Source organism: Sus scrofa, chromosome 2 (assembly GCF_054392235.1).
Source record: "Sus scrofa isolate SSC_HxYL_T2T_F1_AM1 chromosome 2, Sscrofa_HxYL_maternal_Yorkshire_Landrace_v2.0, whole genome shotgun sequence".
Lineage (NCBI taxonomy): Eukaryota > Metazoa > Chordata > Mammalia > Artiodactyla > Suidae > Sus > Sus scrofa.
Window position 1 is genome coordinate 81,053,509 of NC_139384.1, and position 19,841 is coordinate 81,073,349.

The 19,841-nt window shown below is 39.7% G+C and overlaps 1 pseudogene; it reads right to left on the reverse strand.

Annotated features, from left to right (window-relative positions):
- Positions 1-14,129: 14,129 nt before the first annotated feature.
- On the reverse strand, positions 14,130-15,466 carry LOC100737421 (heterogeneous nuclear ribonucleoproteins A2/B1 pseudogene; annotated as a pseudogene).
- Positions 15,467-19,841: the final 4,375 nt, after the last annotated feature.

Consider the following 19,841-nt stretch of genomic DNA (forward strand, 5'->3'; position numbering starts at 1 on the left):
AAATGCATTGCAGCATTATTAAATCATCAAGGAGGAGTTCCTGTTGTGGCTCAGTGTTTAACGAATCTGACTAGGAACCATGAAGGTTCAGTCCCTGGCCTCGCTCAGTGGGTTAAGGATCTGGTGTTGCCATGGGCTGTGGTGTAGGTCACAGACTCAGCTCGGATCTGGCATTGCTGTGGCTCTGGTATAGACCAGTGGCTACAGCTCTGATTAGACCCCTAGCCTGGGAAGCTCCATATGCCATGGGTGCAGCCCTAAAAAAGACAAAAAGGCAAAAAAAAAAATCAAGGAGATAGAAACAACCTAAATGTACATTAAGGGGTGAAAGAATAGGAAAATGTGGTATATACATACAATGGAACATTAGCCTTAAAAAGGAAAGAAATCCTGTCATGTGCTACAGCATGCATGAACCTTGAAGGTATTATGCAAAGTGAATTAATCCTGTCACAAAAGAACAAGCAGCAATTCCCATTGTGACAGTGGAAACAATCCAACTAGGAACCACGAGGGAACCATGAGGTTGCAGATTCGATCCCTGGCCTTGCTCAGTGGTTAACAATCAGGCGTTGCCATGAGCTATGGTGTAGGTTGCAGATGCAGATCAGATCTGGCATTGCTGTGGCTGTGACATAGGCCGGCAGCTGTAGCTCAGATTCGACCTCTAGCCTGGGAGCTTCCATTTGCCGTGGGTGTGGCCCTAAAAATACAAAAGACAAAAATACATACATACATACAAAAGAACAAACATTGCATGATTCCACTTACATGAGGTATCTAAAGTAGTCAAACTAAAAACAAACTAGAATGATGGTTTTCAGTATATGGGGTAAGGGGAGCAGGAGAGTTGTTTGATGGGTGCACAGTTTCAGTCATGCAGAATAGGGGGGTGGTTCTGAGGATCTGATGCACGTAGATGTACATGTGATCGAAACTACTGTAATGTACACTTGTTATTTATTGGCAGGGTGAATTTTATGTTCTGTGTTTTTTGTCACAAAATAAATTTGACAAAATATAATACACATTCCTAATATATAACTCAAAGAATAGAAAGATCTCCCTTAATGTGGAAAATATTTTAAGAGCATTAAAACCTTTTAAAAAATATGTTTTCTAGTTCTAGACAAGATGGTGTAGACTCTCGTTTCTTTTATTCTCTCTGCTAAATACAATTTAAAGTAATCAAAAAGACAATTGTACAAAAGATGAAAAGAGGAAGGCAGACTGGCAAAGGACCTCAGCACTTGAGAAATGATAGAACTATGAGGTCTTTAGGTTTTCTCTCCTGTTTATCTCATACTAATCACCAGAGGAGCTTGCAGCCTAAGATTGGCAACAGACACGAACAAACAAGAAGAATCCTAAAAAAAAACCCTGTTCCCTTTGACCAAAAGATCGGGGCATGGGAATCTCAGAACAGATACACTTTTGACAATACTTGCCCTATCCTACACCAACCCTCTCCATGATATCAGTGGGGACTGACTGGGAAGTATTCATGCCTGTTACCCACCAAAGAGCATCATATGCCCAGGTGGGCACTTTCCTGCCTGCTGACCTGGTCTCTACTGACTATCTAATCCAGCAGCATCAAGTGACCCAGGAAGTCACTCTGCTATCCCAGTGGCAGCATCAATAAGAGCAAGCCAGATACCTGGTCTCATGCCCCCACCAGGCAACGGCAAGCAGCCCAGGTGGGAGCTCTCCTATTCAATGACACATCAGCAGACAGAGCTGAGAATCTGTCCCTTTGTTTCCAACGGGTGTTGTAGGAGATAGCTATTGGATTACTACCAAGGAAGACTAAGAAGGTAGTTTGGACATTTGCCTCCAATTCAGTGGCAGCAGGAAACCCATGGAGGCACCCCCCTTTCTCTTTTCTTGCTGGAGATGGAGTAGGAGTCTGAACTTCTATTCCCACCCAGAGGTGGCAAAGGGCATCCTTCATTCTCGAAATTACAGAGGAAGGGAGAATCTTGGAGAGGAAGGCTCTGGAGAAAGGGACTCTCAATGCTGCACAAGAAGTGCTGAGTAGACACCTCGTAATGCAAACATGAAGTAATAGAATATGCCAAAAGTATAAAACCTGAACTACAGGGTGAGAGCCCACGCTGTATTTTCAGAGTGTCCTCCAAACTCTGCATAAACGAGGTAGAACAATAGCAAGCACTCCAAGGGCTCTGAAAACTAAATTGTCATGGGAATCATGACACACAAAATGATATCAGCATCTGTTGATATACCTAAGGTGAGTGCCTGCAAAAATGGAAGATCCCAAGTCTCCCGATATAATATGAAAATGTCCATAATACAATAGGAAAATCACTTATCATGTCAGAGACAAGGAAAATCACAACCAGAACACAGGTAATCATAAGATGCCAACCTTGACATGACACAGATTTTGGAATTAAATGATGAGAATTTTAAGGTGGCCATCACAAAGTGTTTGAAGGAAAAAAATTAGAAATACTCTTGACACACAAATATGGAAAGTTTCAGCAAAGAACAGAAGATATAAAAACAAATGAAGGAGTTCCTATCATGGCTCAGTTGTAGTGATTCTGACTAGTATCCGTAAGGATGTGGGTTCGATCCCTGGCCTCACTCATTGGGTTAAGGATCCAGGGTTGCTATGAACTGTGGTGTAGGTTGCTGACACAGCTTGGATCCCGTGTTGCTGTGGCTGTGGTATAGGCCCTAAAAAGATAAAAAATAAAATAAAACCCCTAGCCTGGGAACTTCCATATGCTGCAGGTGTGGCCCTAAAAAGACAATAAAATAAAATAAAATAAAATAAAAATAGCTGAGCTGAAAAATATAATAACTGAAAGAAAAACGTCATTAGATGGCTCAATACTAAATTAGAGGTGGCAGATAATAGAATTGGTGAATTTGAGTTCATATCAGTAGAATCGACCATATGAAAACATAAAAGAGAAAATAGATTTAAAAAATGAAGAAGACTCAGAGACCTATGAGATGTTAGCATATTAGGTAATATTTATATCTTTAAAGTCACATAAACAGAAACACAAGATTGTGATGATGAGAAATATTTTAAGAAATATTATCTTAAAATATCCCAAACTTGGTAAAAGTCATAAAACTACAGATTTAATAAGGCCTGACCTCAAATAGGCCTTTTGCCCTGGCTTCCCCAAAACCAAGCCAAGACATATTATAATTAATCTTCAGAAATCTCATGACAAAAAAATTTTAATTTCATCTAGGGAGAAAAGACAAATTATCTATAGGGAAGCAAAGATTCAAATGCCAGTGGATTTCTCATCTGAAATCACAAAGGTTAGGAAGAATGGCAAAAAAGTTTTTCTTTTTTTTTTGATAGGCAAGAAATAAATTTATTAAGATAGGACTCTTGTGAGAGATAAAAGCAGGCAGGCAAGGAGGCTATGGCAAAATATTTTTTCAAGTGGTGAAAAAAAGTAATTGTCAACACCAAATCCATATTCAATAGAAATATTGGGAAAATAAAAACTTTACAGAACAAGAAAAACTAAGAGAATTTGCTTTAAGAATGTGAGAGAATGTGTTTGAACAGCACATATGCTGATCAAAAAAGGTAAAAGAAGTTCTCCAAAGAGAACAGAAGTGATAAAAGAAGGTGGCTTGTGGAGTTCCCATCGTGGCTCAGTGGTTAATGAATCCGACTAGGAATCATGAGGTTGGGGGTTCGATCCCTGGTGTTGCTCAGTGGGTTAAGGATCCAGCGTTGCTGTGAGCTGTGGTGCAGGTTGAAGACGTGGCTCAGATCCTGCATTGCTGAGTCTGTGGTGTAGGCCGGTGGCTACAGCTCCAATTAGACCCCTAGCCTGGGAGCCTCCATATGCCATGGGAGTGGCTCTAGAAAAGACAGAAAAAAAAGAAAAAAAGAAGGTGTCTTGGAACTTCAGAAAGGAAGAAAGAACACTGAAATGGGAAAAAATAAGGATAAAATAACCTATGTTCTCATGATATTTTTATTTATGTTTGACAGCAGAAGTAAAATTTATAACACCATCTTATGTTAGAGCTGTAGCCACTGGCCTAAACCACAGCCACAACAATGCCAAATCCGAGCCATGTCTTCAACTTACACCACAGCTCATGGCAACACCGAATCTGTAGCCCACTGATCAAGGTCAGGGATCAAACCTATGACCTCATGAATGCTAGTCAGATTCATTTCCACTGAGCCACAACAGGAACTTCTCTACTGTACTTTCTAATACAAATAACTAGAAGGTAAAGCCTCCAATGGCAGAATTCTCAACATGCACCTAGTAATTAGATCCATGTATAACCATTGTGAAAGAACTCTCTATCCATTTGTGCCTAATCTTGTGGACTTTTAGACAAAAATGTGATCATGATGCTGCATCTCAATAAAATGCAACCTGATTATCACCAATTGTCTATTCATAACCTGCATCTGAAGGACATTTACCTGCCAAGGAAAAAGCATGGGTTGGTCTGCATCTCCTGGAGATCCCAATTCTGTTTTCACTAAAAGGATTTCATGTTCTAGAAAGGTTTATAGGGCACAATGAGTGAGGTGAGATGGTATTTAGCTGGATGATAGAGCTGCCATTGGGACAGATTTTTGTTACTTCTTTGAAGATGATGTGCATCAACTTGGCAAGATATTCTCCTCTAGGTATGTGAGTAAGGAATGCAAAAACCATCCTGTATATACCATTGTGGAAAGATGTAATTAATTCTCAATGTCATCTACTTTTTCTTAGGGCTGAAAGCCAAGATGCATCATCTCCCTTCCCCATACTTAGAATATTTTAACTAGCACATGACTCAACAGTTCCTAAACATTTCTGAAGGATTTCTTTATGCCACCATAGTCACATGAGCCATTTCAAGTGAATTCAACATCCAGACAGAAAATCAATAAGAAAACAAAGTGAAAGAAGCCACTCACAAAGCCCATGGACATAATCCTGTTTCTATGAATTGTCCAAAATAGGAAGCTCCAAAGAGATAGTAGATTAGTGGCTGGGGTTGGAGGAGAGGAAAATGGAAAGAAACTGATAATAGGTTGGAATTTCACATTGGGGTGATACACATAACCTAAAATTAGATAGTTAGATAGCAGTGCTGGTTGCACAAATCTGTAAATGTACAAAACCATAGAGTTGTACACTGTAAAGGGCTGGATTTTTTTTTTTTTTTTGGTCTTTTTAGGGCCACAGCTGCGGCGTATGGAAGGTCCCAGGCTAGAGGTCAAAATGGAGCTGCAGGAGTTCCCGTTGTGGCGCAGTGGTTAACGAATCCGACTAGGAACCATGAGGTTGCGGATTCGGTCCCTGCCCTTGCTCATTGGGTTAACGATCCTGCGTTGCCGTGAGCTGTGGTGTAGGTTGCAGACGCGGCTCAGATACTGCCTAGGCCGGAGGCTACAGCTCCGATTAGACCCCTAGCCTGGGAACCTCCACATGCCGCGGGAGCGGCCCTAGAAATGGCAAAAAGACAAAACAAAACAAAACAAAACTGGAGCTGCAGCTGCTGGCCACAGCAACAGCCATAGCAACACAGGATCCGAGCCAGGTCTGCAACCCTCAATGCTGGATCCTTAACCCACTGAGCAAATCCAGGAATCAAACCTGAGTCCTCATGGATACTAGTCAGGTTTGTTACCACTGAGCCACAGCAGGAACTCCAGGACTGAATTTTATGTTAAGTGAATCATATCTCCGTACAACATTTACTTAAAAATTCAATATAGACATTGTAGTCACAAAAATTATTGACTTAAATGAAACACAAAAAATAAAAGATTTTACAGCAGAAATGGGGCACTTTACAATTCTCCACCATGACACAATTAAATGGCAAAACAGATACTGGGGGTAAGTAACTGCCAAAATTATGATGGGCTCAGATAACTATTATATAACATATGATGAATAAATAAGCAAAAGACCAACACCCCAGTAGAAATATCATTAAAGATATATTTTCTAAGGTAGGATGAAATGCTGTAGAATATCAAAAAACAACTCATAACAAAACAGAGGGAGATCAAATTTGGCCAAATCTGTACTTTCCCTTGGAATTTATGCAATGTCAGAAAATACTGACGTAATAACCATATCTGACTGTTGTACATGATGTGGCCAAAAGTGCCAAGAAAGGCTTTTGCTGAAAACAGAAATAGGTTCTACGTTATACCTAAACATGACGCTGGGAAATGAATTTTCAGATACAACTATTCTTGCAAAACCTGCAACGATCATGAGATTGGGGACTGTCTTCCCATTTTTAAATGTGGGAATAATGATGATGCTTATAAGCTCAGAATATATTCCTAGGCTATAAATGGATTTGACTGTATTTTCACTCTGTGTGCCTAAATCCACAACCCACATATAGAATATATTTTATGACCACCTGTCCTGATGAACAAGGGAAAAATACATCAAATTTGTTGATTAAATCACACAAACATATCTAATAAAAAAAATTCAATATCTAGAGAAAGGCAAATAATCACATGTAAAAATCTATGTCAGAAAATTTAATTTACCATCTAATTTCTATTTTTACTTACAATAATAATATTTGATGTGCAACTTTGAGTTTATTTAGTCTTGACTCAGAAATGTAGGTGACTTTGCCAAAATGACTTCCCAAGACATGATTCTGGATTATTTACAATATTTCTGCTACAAGTAATTTGAGAATTAATAGGTTCCTGAACAATAAGGAGTTTATTATTTCCCACAACAACATTATATTGCATGAGCCCCAGAGGTCAAAGATTAACTGGTTGAATCAAAAATTCATTAAAATCCAAAATTTTGAATGTTTATATGCATAAGTTGACCCATGCATTGTAACAAGACAACCACATTCTCACCAAAAACAAGTCCAAAGACAAAGAGAAAAACCACTATATTGTGCTCTCCTTTTTTAAGTATAAAAACTTGCTTCTAAGGAGCTCTGAGCAGAGTTATTGGTCAGAGTGTCTAAGCCACCCCCGGGGCACCATCCTAGAATTTTCTGATTGGCTCCAAAGACTCCACCATTTCTCTCAAGGGTAGGAGAAGAGTTCATTTCACTTGAGCCCTTGAGATGGTGAACACAGAAACAAAACCAAATTCTACCAGAAAGAAACCTGAGGGTGAGAGGTGAGGGAAAATGTTGCTTGGTGGGTATGTGCCTTCCACATCTAATTTGAGTGCAAGCCTCATTTCCAAATCATGCCTCCTCTCCAGCTTCACCCATTCTTAAGGAAAATTCAATTTACCAATAGCGCTGGGGACCATATAACCTTAAATGAAAAACAGAACCCAGAACCATGTGTCACAGTATGATATCCAGAACACTGTGAATTTTCCTGCTGGTCTTGGGCTGATGATTAAAGTATAAGAGTTTGTCTCCAATCTTCCATGTGGTCAAAGCTGGGTCATCAATGAAGACATGATATAATAGCCTATTGGTTTCAAAAAGGTGTGAAAGTTTTTCAGGTATGGAGCTAGACGATAAGGAAATCCTGAATGAGAGTGGATTGACTCATCCTTCAATTCATATTTCACATCTCAATTTTGTTCTCTGACATCTTTCCCACACATATTCTGAGCTAATGCTTATGGGAAAATCAGATTTGGATAAGCTCTTGCTTTTAAATTTGAGTATATCTTTTCATGCAGCAATAAAATGAATAAAATGAATGGAGTTATGAAGTTAATGTGTGTGTGTGTGTACATAACAAATATATCCCTCCACTGATCCTGATAGCCTTAAGTTCTAATCATGTACAAGCAGAGACCTTACTAGGTTTAGATGCATGGTAAACACAACTGCATTACAGTTTTTAAGCACTGTTCTGTAGACACCATTCCCATGTTCCTTTGTTTTCTTGCATACCATCCAGTCATCAACCTTCATTCTCCTTAGCTTCTCAAAACACTGACTGAGATTTCATTTAATTTTTCCACAGTAGAACAATCCCAGGTGATTTTGCGAGTGATTTATATTAAAGTAATGCTCTGTACCTAAATTTTTATTGAAATATAATTAATTTGCTATACAGCAGTGATTCAGATATATATGTATATAATTTTTCATGTTCTTTTCCATTATGGTTTATCTCAGAACATTGAATATAGTTCCCTGTGCTATATAGTAGGACCTTGTTGTTTATTCATTCTATATAGAATAGTTTGCATCTGCTAATCCCTCACTCCTAGTTCATCCCTCCCCCACCATTCCCATCTTTGCATCCATAAGTCTGTTCTCTGTGTCTGTGAATCTGTTTCTTTTTTCTTTTTCTTTCTTTCTTTTTTTTTTTTTTTTTTTTTTTTTTTTGTCTTTTTGGCATTTCTTGGGCCGCGCCCGCCGCATATGGAAGTTCCCAGGCTAGGGGTCCAATCGGAGCTGTAGCTGCCAGCCTACGCCAGAGCCACAGCAACACAGGATCCGAGCCACGTCAGCGACCTACATTACACCTCACGGCAACGCTGGATCCTTAACCCACTGAGCAAGGGCAGGGATCGAACCCTCAACCTCATGGTTCCTAGTCGGATTCGTTAACCACTGCACCACGACAGGAACTCCTAGATATTTTTAGTAGTGTGCCTAATTATCACATCACAGGATTCTTTCATCTAGAAACTAATGTCATCACTCTAAGTAATAAGCCATGATAAGAATGTCATCAGGCACACAAGTTCTCAGAGTCATTACTATATAGAAGCCTGCATTCGAAAGATGTTGGATAAAATGCATCATAAAGGAGAGAAAACCCCAGGGGATGTTGTCATTGACATATGAAGTAAAACTGATTTGATATCTTGGAACTATTTGATAAAAAATTTTAAAAGAGGAACAGTAACCATAGTAACACATAATTGAGGGTGTATATCATATCAACGGTGGAGGTTGGGGGAGACCCAGTGATGACTTTCTGCTGAAGATTAAAGTTCTCTCTTATGAGGCGAGAAATACAGTCATGCTCCAAAGCTGCTCAGAGTGTGTAAAATTATGACCAGTGATTCTCTTTTCCCCCTCAGACCCCTCAATCTGTGTGCAGCCAGAGCTGCGTTCCAGGATTCAGGAAAATTTCAGAGGAAGGAAAGCCCATTTATGCTTTCTTTGAGTTTTTTGCCCAGGGAGAGAAATTTCCAATCAGACAGGTAGGAAACATGTAACTAGTTGATGATTACTCCGCCGTGTAAATTATTTCCCAATAAAAAGAAAACCAAGGCGATTGGCAACAAGAACATAGCGTTCCATCTCTCTCAAGGCATGCCTTCACTCACCCTTTCAACATATCCATATTTCAATCACCGTTGTTTCCCAGTTATGTGTAATCTCTTGTCTGCCTGTGCCCTTCCAATCAGGCTCCACTGTGGCACTGATTCCAAAGGACAATCTCACTCTGAAGTCTCATCAGGGACCAGGCTGAAGTCTGCCATAAAATATAACCTATAGAATGAATCATCCAGGCAGGGTGCCTTGAAAGCTTGAGACCTATACTTTCACAGGCAGATGAGAAGCACACAGTAGGTACATATAAATCGTTATAGAAATAATTTGTACTAGGTCTGGAACACTGTGAGAGTTACCAAGTGTGTATATAATTAAGTAGCACCAGGACCCTAACCTCTGGGATACTTCAATATAGGAGAGGAGCATGTAAAAAAGAAAAATAACACAACATCCTAATTGAAATCACAACCTAGAGCGCCTAAAAGTCGCTATTGCATGAGACAGAAACTTGAAGACAACTATCAAAGTAAAATGTGTTGAAAACAAACATATGGTTAGCTAAGGGGAAAGGGGGAGGGGATTAACTGGAGATTAGAATTAACAAATACACAATACTGTATATGAAATTGATAAACAACAAGGACCTACTATGTAGCACAGGGAGCTATACTCAATATCTGATAATAACCTATCATGGAAGAGAATCTGAAAAAGAATATAAAGATGAATATATATACATAAATATATAATTGAATCACTTTAATGTACACCCAAAACTAACACAACATTGTAAATCGACTATACTTCAATTTTTTAAAAGTAAGGCTAAAAAGGATATTATTATGAAATAGGAAATGCAGACAGATTAATTAAATAGTGCTTATATTTTCTAAAATACAAAGAATGTTGTAAGGATTAGAATTCTTCCATAAATACTATGCAATTCCAATCATCTTTTTTATTAAAGTATAAATGATTTACAATGTTGTGCCCATTTCTGCTGTATAGAAAAGTAACCCATTCTTTTTTTCATATTATCATCCATCATATTCTATGCCAAGAGATTGATATAACTCCCTGTGCTATACAGTGATCTTAATAGTAGGATTCATCAGGTTTCGACCACTTGGCAGATACATAGCTATGAATTCTTATTCATTCTCAGGTATGAATAAGTTAATTTTTAAAAAAGATTTCCCTAATGCTATAAAAATTGATTGTAATGATCATTGTACAACTACAAATATAATAAAATTCATTAAATAATAAAAAAAAGAAAAAGAAAAAAATAAAAAGACTTCCCTATCTCATGAACTCACTAAAGGATTTGCAGCATCAGTAAATGTTTAAAACAAGAAAGAGATATAAAAGAACACAGGACAGGGGACCCACAATAAAACATACACGTTTGTTTGTGCTACGTGTGCTCTGGAAAAATAGAGAGAGGCCAGGGGCGGTTGGCTCTATGAAGAGGGAATGAGTATCTGGGGAAAATAAATGTGACTGAGAATTACTATGATTGTTTTAGAATTATATACTATTGCATGAGAATTCACTATGAAAAATAATAGGACCTTTAATGGAGGAGTAGGCTATCACCTATTTTTATAAATAAAATGTAATCAAAACTGTCATGCCCATTAACTTACATATTGTCTAGGACTGATTTTGTGCTGTGACAACAGAGATGAGTAAGTGTCGCAGAGACTGTATGTCCTGAGAAGCTGAAAATATTTATTACCTGCCACTTTACAAAAAAGTGAAACCATGCTTTAAGGAGTAAATTAATGGAAAATTGTTTAAAATTCACCTTATTCTTCAATAATTAAAATATTTCCGCCCCAAATAAATATATAACAGCAATACCAATCCTCTCTGAATCCAAATTATTCCAACTCCATCAAACTATTTTCAACAATTATATGGAAAAATTGTACAAGAATGGTCACAGCAAAATGGCAAAGTAGAATGAGGAAAGATTTGTTCTACCAGGGATCAAGTTAGACACCAAAAGCAACCAGTAGAAATTAAGGTAATGATAAAAATAGGATGCCCCAGGAGGGTGAGGTAAAGTTTCTTTCTCTGTAAGAGGATAAATAAAGAAATCTTTTTTAGGGGAGTTCCCTTTGTGGTGCAGCAGAAACGAATCTGACTAGGAATGATGAGGTTACGGGTTCAATCCCTGGCCTTGCTCAGTGGGTTAAGGATCCGGTGTTGCCATGAGCTGTGGTGTAGGTCACAGACACGGCTGAGATCCCACATTGCTGTGGCTGTGGCTATGGCATAGGCTGGCAGATGTAGCACCAATTAGACCTAGCCTGGGAACCTCCATAGGCTGTAAAATTTAAAAAAAGAAATATTTTTTATTAGAGTTTAGTTGATATATAGAGTTGTGTCAATTTTTGCTGTACAGCTTAGTGACCCAGTCATACATATATCTATTCATTCCTTTTCTCATATTATCTTTCATCATGGTATATCCCAAGAGACTGGATATTGTTCCCCATGCTGTACAATAGGACCTCATTCCTTATTCATTCTAAAGATAATAGTTTGCATCTACCAACTGAAACTCCTCATCCACCCCACTTCCTCCCCCATCCCCTTTGTCAACCACAAGTTTGTTCTTTATGTCCATGAGTCTGATTCTGTTTGGCAAATGTGTTCATTTATGCCATATTTTAGATTCCACATATAAGCAATATCATATAGTACTTATCTCTTTCTGAGTTAGTTCACTTAGTATAAGAATCTCTCGTTGCATCCAAGTTGCTGCAAATGGCATTATTTTGTCCTTTTTATAGCTGAGTAGTATTCCATTGTGTATATGTACCACATCTTCATAATCCATTCATATGTTGATGGACGTTTATGTAGTTCCATGTCTTAGCTATTGTGAATAGTGCTGCAGTGAACATAGGGGTGCTGCATATATCTTTTTGAATTGTAGTTTTGTCTGGATATATGCCCAGAAGGGGTATTGCTGGATCATATGACAGTTCTATATTTAGTCTTCTGAGGAACATCCATACTGTTTTCCATAGTGGTTGTACCAATTTACATTCCTACCAATAGTGAAGAAGAGTTCCCTTTTCTCCATACCCTCTCCAGCATTTGTTATTTATTGACTTGTTAATGATGGCCATTCTGACTGGTGTGAAGGAAATCTTTGACTTCACCAGGAAAACTATAGAAACCATGGCAATAGAATACTTAGCATGAGGAAGACATTGGGGACAGCAGGGAAAAGCGTTGGGAAGAATTCATGTCCTTGGTGATATCACTGAACCCCAAGATGAGCCAACCACACGCTGAAGATCCAGGCTGTCTCACTGTAGCTGAAAGCATTCTTCCTAGGTTATGAAAGTAGACTCTTTATCTGGTATCTGAGATGACATAAGAGGCAGTATATATGCATAATGACCACGTTAAAAACAAGTCCATAGTGAAGCATTTGTGAAACTGAAACACTGTCATTGATTTTTCCCAAGATGCAGAGCAGTGTTCCATCCAGTGCCTAGCTCAAGAATATTCAAATAGGAAGAGAAATCACTGCCTCCCCAAGGACTTGACCTTCCTGAGCTTTGATGATTTTCTGGGGATGTCACTGGCCTGCACGGCTCTGTGCTTCTGTGTCATCACGCTGGGGTTTTGTGGGTCTTTGTGAAGCACAGAGACATCCCTATAGTCAAGGCAAATAATAGAGTTCTCAATTATGTCCTTCTCATCTCCCTCCTCCTGTGCTTCCTCTGCTCCTTACTCTTCATTGGCCATCCCAACACAGCCACATGCATACTCAGACAAATCACATTTGCAGCTGCGTTCACTGTGGCTGTTGTCACTGTTTCCGCCAAAACTCTTACTGTCATTCTGGCATTCAAGGCCATGAAACCAGGAGGAACCATGAAGAGATTGCTAGTAACAGGAACTTCTAACTGTGTCATTCCCATCTGCTCCCTGACCCAAGTGATTATCTGTGGAGTCTGGCTGGGAACCTCTCCCCCTTTCCTTGAGATAGACACTCATTCTGAGCCCAAGAGCCTCGTCATCATGTGCAACAAAGGCTCCGTCAATGCCTTCTACTCTATCCTGGAATACCTGGGCTCCTTAGCCCTGGGGAGTTTCTCCTTGGCTTTCCTTGTCAGGAACTTGCCTGATAACTTCAATGAAGCCAAGTTCCTGACCTTCAGCATGCTGGTGTTCTGCACTGTCTGGGTCACCTTCCTCCCAGTCTACCACAGCACCAAGGGCAAGGTCATGGTGGCATGGAGATCTTCTCCATCTTGGCCTCTAGTGCTGGGCTACTAGGTTGCATCTTTTCCCCAAAGTGCTATATCATTCTTATATGACCTGATAAGAACTCCTCAAAAAGTACTGTTGTCAGTCAGTGACCTCATAAACTAGAAAAAATATTTAAAAGGCAAAAATTAAAAGTGCAAAAAGTTGGAGTTCCCATTGTGGAAATGAACCAACTAGTATCCATGAGGATGCAGGTTTGATCCCTGGCTTCACTCACTGGATTAAGGATCTGGCATTGCCGTGAGCTGTGGTGTAGGTCACAGATGCGGCTGGGATCCCAAGCTGCTGCAGCTGTGGCATAGGCTGGCAGCTGCAGCTTCGATTCAACCCCTGGGCTGAGAACTTCTATATGTGGCACCTGTAGCCCTAAAAAAGCAAAAAATAAAAATAAAAATCAATAAAAGCACAAAAAGTTATAGACAAAAGAGGACAAACTACATTTTTTTTCCTTTAGAATTACTTTATTAAAACATAAATGTAGGGTCTGGGGCTCCCAGTGCTATAAACATTTTATAAATACCCACTCCCAGTCCGAGCAGGGTGAAGAGGCAAGAGTGACCACTGGACTAACCTAATTTTAATAACCTAAAGTTATTCAGTTACCTATGGGCTTTCATCCTCTCCTAGTTATACAGTGAAGATCATGGCAAATAGGAAAACGCTCAATATGGTCTTGGCTCCCCATAACCCCCATTTCCTCCACTGCCTCCTGGACCATAATTTCCTCCACCATATGGAGCCACCATGTTCCTGCTCTCACCAAAGTTTCCATTCTTCATTGGACCATAATTAGAAGGTTGCTGGTTATAATTTCCAAAATCATTGTAAATTCCACTTCCACAATTTCCTCCTCCATAGTTGCTACCTCCAGAGCCCCTTTTCTGGTTGCCATATCCAGGTCCTCCACCACCATATCCTCCTCCTCCATAACCAGGGCAGCTTCCAAAATTGCCACCTCCAGGTCCTCCTCCATATCCATAATAGCCATCCCCCAGTCCAGGGCCTCTTCCATAACCATTATATCCTCCTTTATATTTCCTTCCAGGTCCTGCTCCAAAATTTCCACCACCCCCACAAGAATCTCCTAAACCAATGTGGCCCCCTCTTCCACTTGTAGAACTTTGGACTTCCTGCATTTCTTGTCTAGACAAGGCCTTTCCTACTTCTGCATGATGACCATTGATGGTGTGGTACTTCTGCAACACAATCTTGTCCACAGGATCATGGTCATCAAAAGTAACAAATCCAAAGCCTCTTTTCTTTCCAGACTGCCTGTCAGTAATTATCTCAATGGTATCAATTTTTCCGTATTTCTCAAAGTAATCTCTAAGATGATGTTCCTCAGTATCTTCCTTAATTCCACCAACAAACAGCTTCTTGACAGCTAAATGAGCCCCTGGCTTTTCAGATTCCTCTCTTGCAACAGCGCGTTTGGGGTCAACCACTTTCCCATCAACTGAATGAGGTCTGGCAGCCATGGCAGCATCAACCTCAGCCACGGATGAGAAAGTTACAAAACCGAATCCCCTCGATCTTTTGTTTGAAGGATCCCTTAAAACCACACAGTCTGTAAGTTTTCCCCATTGCTGGTAATAGTTCCTCAGACTTTTTTCTGTGGTTCTGGAGCACAAGCCACCAATAAAGAGTTTATGGAATTGCTCATTTATTCTCTTTTTCCTCTTCAAAGGAACAGATTTCAAAGTTGTCTCCATCACGAACTCTGTTGCTTCAGCCTGATTTCCCACAGCTGAGGAAGATGAAAGAGATCTCAGGGGTGAATGCATACTGAACTGGTCCTGGTCCTGCAATGAAAACCTGAGCTGCTGCAGGAAGAACCCTTCTAGCGATGCTGCTACTGCTACTGCTGCTGCCTCTGGAGTGGCTGCTGTCCTTGGATCAATCTTGAGCACCTTTCAGTTTTCCTGCAAAACACCATTTCCATAGAATGACCTTTCCTGACCCAGTCATCCAAATCCATATCACTCTATCTCCCCATTAATTTTCCCAATTTTTAAGTATATATTATTATCATCTCTTTATTTCATATTGATTTTTCTAAGCTGGAAAAAGGAAGGGAGACTAATATGGACTTGACTATTTTCACTGAAATACTTATTCACTCAGCCCTTAGAAGTGCTCAGATACATTTTTTTGAAAAAAAACTATTCAAACTCAAAAAAATGCTTTCTAATTTTTTCTACTAAATGGACTCATCTGCACTTATATAATGATATGACCTCTTTTATGGTAAGCTTCAATCGTCACTATGATTTTTTTGTATGTCTTTTTAGGGCCACACCTGTGTCATATGAAAGTTCCCAGGCTCAGGGTCAAATTGGAGCTATAGCTGCTGGCCTACACCACAGCCACAGCAATGCAGGAACTAAGCCATGTCTACGACCTACACCTACACCACAGGTCACAGCAATGCTGGATCCTTAACCCACTGGGCAAGGCCAGGTACTGAACTGGCGTCCTCATGGATCCTAGTCCTCATGGATCCTAGTAGGATTTGTTACCCCTGAGCCACCCACCTGAATCACCCACCTCAGCCACAGGGAACTCCTGTCACTATGATTTTAAATCCTTTCTCTGTAATCCTTTATTTAGGACTCAGGTCACAATAATCTGTTTAAAATGTAAACCTAATCAGCACACCCTTTTAAATCTGTCATTTCTGTCTTCAGAAGATACTTTTAAAGGGGGAAACTAAAAATAATTTCACTCATGTTATCCTGCCATAATTGTTAATACTATCCCTTGACATCTCTCTCAAGATGTCTCAGTTTGGAAGGGAAATTACTTGACCCTCCTATTTAAAGAGCACCTGGGTGGGACGGGGGGGGGGGTGTTGTTGTTCATTTTAATGATTTTTATTTTTTCCATTATAGCTGAGAGCACCTGTTACATGCCAAGTTATATAAAATCCATGATTCAGAATTTCACTTAAGTCGTTGCCCCAGGTTATTTTAATTTCGATGAGAGAAAAGGGTTATAGACTAAAGGCTGTCTATTATGGTGTTAGGTATGATTAAGTGCTGTGATAATAAAGTCAACACAGAGAGAGAGAGAAACATGGAGATCTGGAGGAAGAGACAGAGGAAGGAAGAGACAAGAAGGGGGAAAGAAATTAATGAATGACAATTATTGATGATAAAGAAGTTGGGGAAGGCCAAACTGAAGACATATTTGAAGCAGAGAACTGAATTCTGTACCCAGGGCTGGGGATCAGATCTGAGCTGCAGCTGCCAGCCTAGCCTCAGCCACAGCAACGTGGGATCAGCATGGGATCAGCGCACCAGGACCAGGATCCGAGCTGCGACTGCCACAGCTTACAGCTCACCACAATGCTGGATCCTTATCCTTAACCCACTGAGCAATGCCAGGGATCGAACCTGCATCCTCATTGATACTAGTCAGGTTCCAAACCTGCTGCACCCACTACAGGAACTCCAAGAACTGAATTTTTAAAAAGAAAGGAAAAAGACCAAACAATTTGTGTATAAAAAAAAAATTCAGAGAGAACAATACAAACAGCGAATGGCCAAATACCACTTCTACTTCATAGTGATTTTTGGTTTTTAAAAAAAAAAATCTAGGAGTTCCCGTTGTGGCTCAGCGGTTAACGAATCTGACTAGGAACCATGTGGTTGCAGGTTCGATCCCTGGCCTTGCTCAGTGGGTTAAGGATCTGGCGTGGCCGTGAGCTGTGGTGTAGGTCGCAGACGATCCCGCGTTGCTGTGTCTCCGGTGTAGGCCGGTGGCTACAGCTCCGATTGGACCCCTAGCCTGGGAACCTCCATATGCCACAGGAGTGGCCCTCAAAAGGAAAAAAAAAAAAAAAAAGACAAAAAAAAAATCTGGCCCATTATCCCAAGAAAGCTTTGTACACAAAACTATACAAAACCTTGAAGATGTCTTAAAACTAACACCAAAGAAATAACTTTTAACAAGGTAGCTCTTATTTTAAGAGCTACTCCTTACTAATTTATGAGATTTTACAAAAGAAAGTATATAAATGAACACTCTTGCCATCCAAATGGATTCTACACTCACCAGAAGAAGCTGGCTTGGAAAACTGGTCAATGCAGGTTTGTTCTCAAACTGTCCTCGGACCCACTCCTGAGATGCAGGCAGCCTGAAGCTTGCTGGAAAATGAACTAACCTCTGCCTCAGATTCCCCTTTTATAGAGGAAGAGTGTGGATAACCCAATCGGTGGATAATCCAGAGAAGACACCCTATCTCAGATCAAAGGGATTAGAGAGATTCCTGAGTCTTTACACACAAACTGAGGCTACTGACACCTTCTGATACTATTGTGGATGAAAAAAAAATTACTATGTTTGTATATAGGGGTGGTATTTGCAGTCTCTACCAACATTTTCATGTTTTCTTTCGCTCAATAAGGACATATTCTACAAAAATCAGAACGGAAGTCTCTCTGTAAAAAAATACCCATAAACTCATGTTTCAACATAGTAAAATAGAGACTGTTTAAATGTTTTTCAGTAAAAGAAAGCCTAAATTTTTGTTAGCAAGTCTGTAATGTCTATATCACGCAGCAATTCAAAAGAAATTAGTGTTTTGTGCACTTACACATAATTACTGATAAATTTGGGATTATTTCAACCATCGCTCTTTCCCCATCCTTTGACCTAAATAGTCTAACCCTCTTTACTTCACTGACTATGATATAACTCTTTCATTATTCCATTGTTCCCTCTATAAACTTATTAGTTGCAATCATATACAAATCATTGTGTGGTTAATTTGGAGATTACATTATGAATTCTTCATTTAATATGATCTAATACAGATACTTTTACCACCTTTCCCAAAGGCTAATTCCTTAGAACACTTTCAATTCCATTTCAACTTTCCTGACGTTTCTACTACTACTGTCATGCATTTTAATTTTCCACATACTTTGCATATATTTATACACATAAATAAACAAAATATAAAATACATATGTATCTAGAGATACTTATAGAATTACTTGTTTTATTTGTATTTATATATATATGTATATATATATATATATATATATATATATATATATATGTACATTTTTTGTGTGTGTCTTTTTAGGGCTGCACTCATGACATAAGGAGGTTCCTGGGAGTTCCCATTGTGGCTCAGTGGTTAACGAATCCAACTAGGAACCATGAGGTTGTGGGTTTGATCCCTGGCCTTGCTCAGTGGGTTAAAGATCCAGCGTTGCAGTGAGCTGTGGTGTGGGTTGCAGACGCGGCTCGAATCCCGTGTTGCTGTGGCTCTGGTGTAGGCCGGCAACTGCAGCTCCCATTGGACCCCTAGCTTGGGAACCTCCATATGCCAAGGGAGTGGACCAAGAAATGGCAAAAAGACACACACACACAAAAAGGAGGTTCCCAAGCTAGGTGTGGAATCGGAGCTGTAATCACTGGCCTAAACCACAGCCACAGCAATGTGGGATCTGAGCTGCATCTGCACCTACACCACAGCTCAGATAAACACCGGCTCCTTAACCCACTGAACGAGGGCAGGGATCAAACCTGCGTCCTCATGGAGGCTAGTCAGATTCGTTTCCACTGAGCCACCATAGGAACTCCTGCATTTATTTCCAAATTATTTTTTCATTTACTCTTTGTTCCTTCCTGAGTTCCTGGTTTTCAATCTAAGACTATTTTCCTTTGGACTTAATAACTCTCTCTAGTATTTTGCCTAATTCGAAGCTACTAACAATGAAATGTTTCACTTTAAGTCTTTCTAAGACATCTTTATTTGGGACAATATTCATGCTGGGTATAGAATTCTGGTTTGAAATGAGATTTTTTGCACTTTAAAAAGCTGCCCTGTTGATACCTATCTTACTTTATTTTTTATTTATGTTTGGACATCACCAGTTAGCCTTTCTCTTGCTTGTTTGGCCTCTGTATTTTCTAAAATTCTTTTTACATGAACTTTGGATTTTTGACCATAATGTAGCTCATCATTGTTTCCTGTGTGTTTACTTTGCTTAAAGAATGTGAGTTAGGAAAAAAAAAAAAAAAAAAAAAAAAGAATGTGAGTTAGAGTTCCCTTGTGGCTCAGCTATTAACAAACTCGACTAGGATCCAAGAGAATGCAGATTCGATCCCTGGCCTCAGTGGGTTAAGGATCTGGTGTTGCATGAGCTGTGGTGTAGGTCACAGATGTGGCTCAGATCTGGTGTTGCTGTGGCTGTGGGGTAGGCCAGCAGCTGCAGCTCTGATTCAGCCCCTAGCCTGGGAACTTCCATATGCCGTGAGTGCAGCCCTAAAAAAAAAGAAAAAAAAAAAGTGAGTTA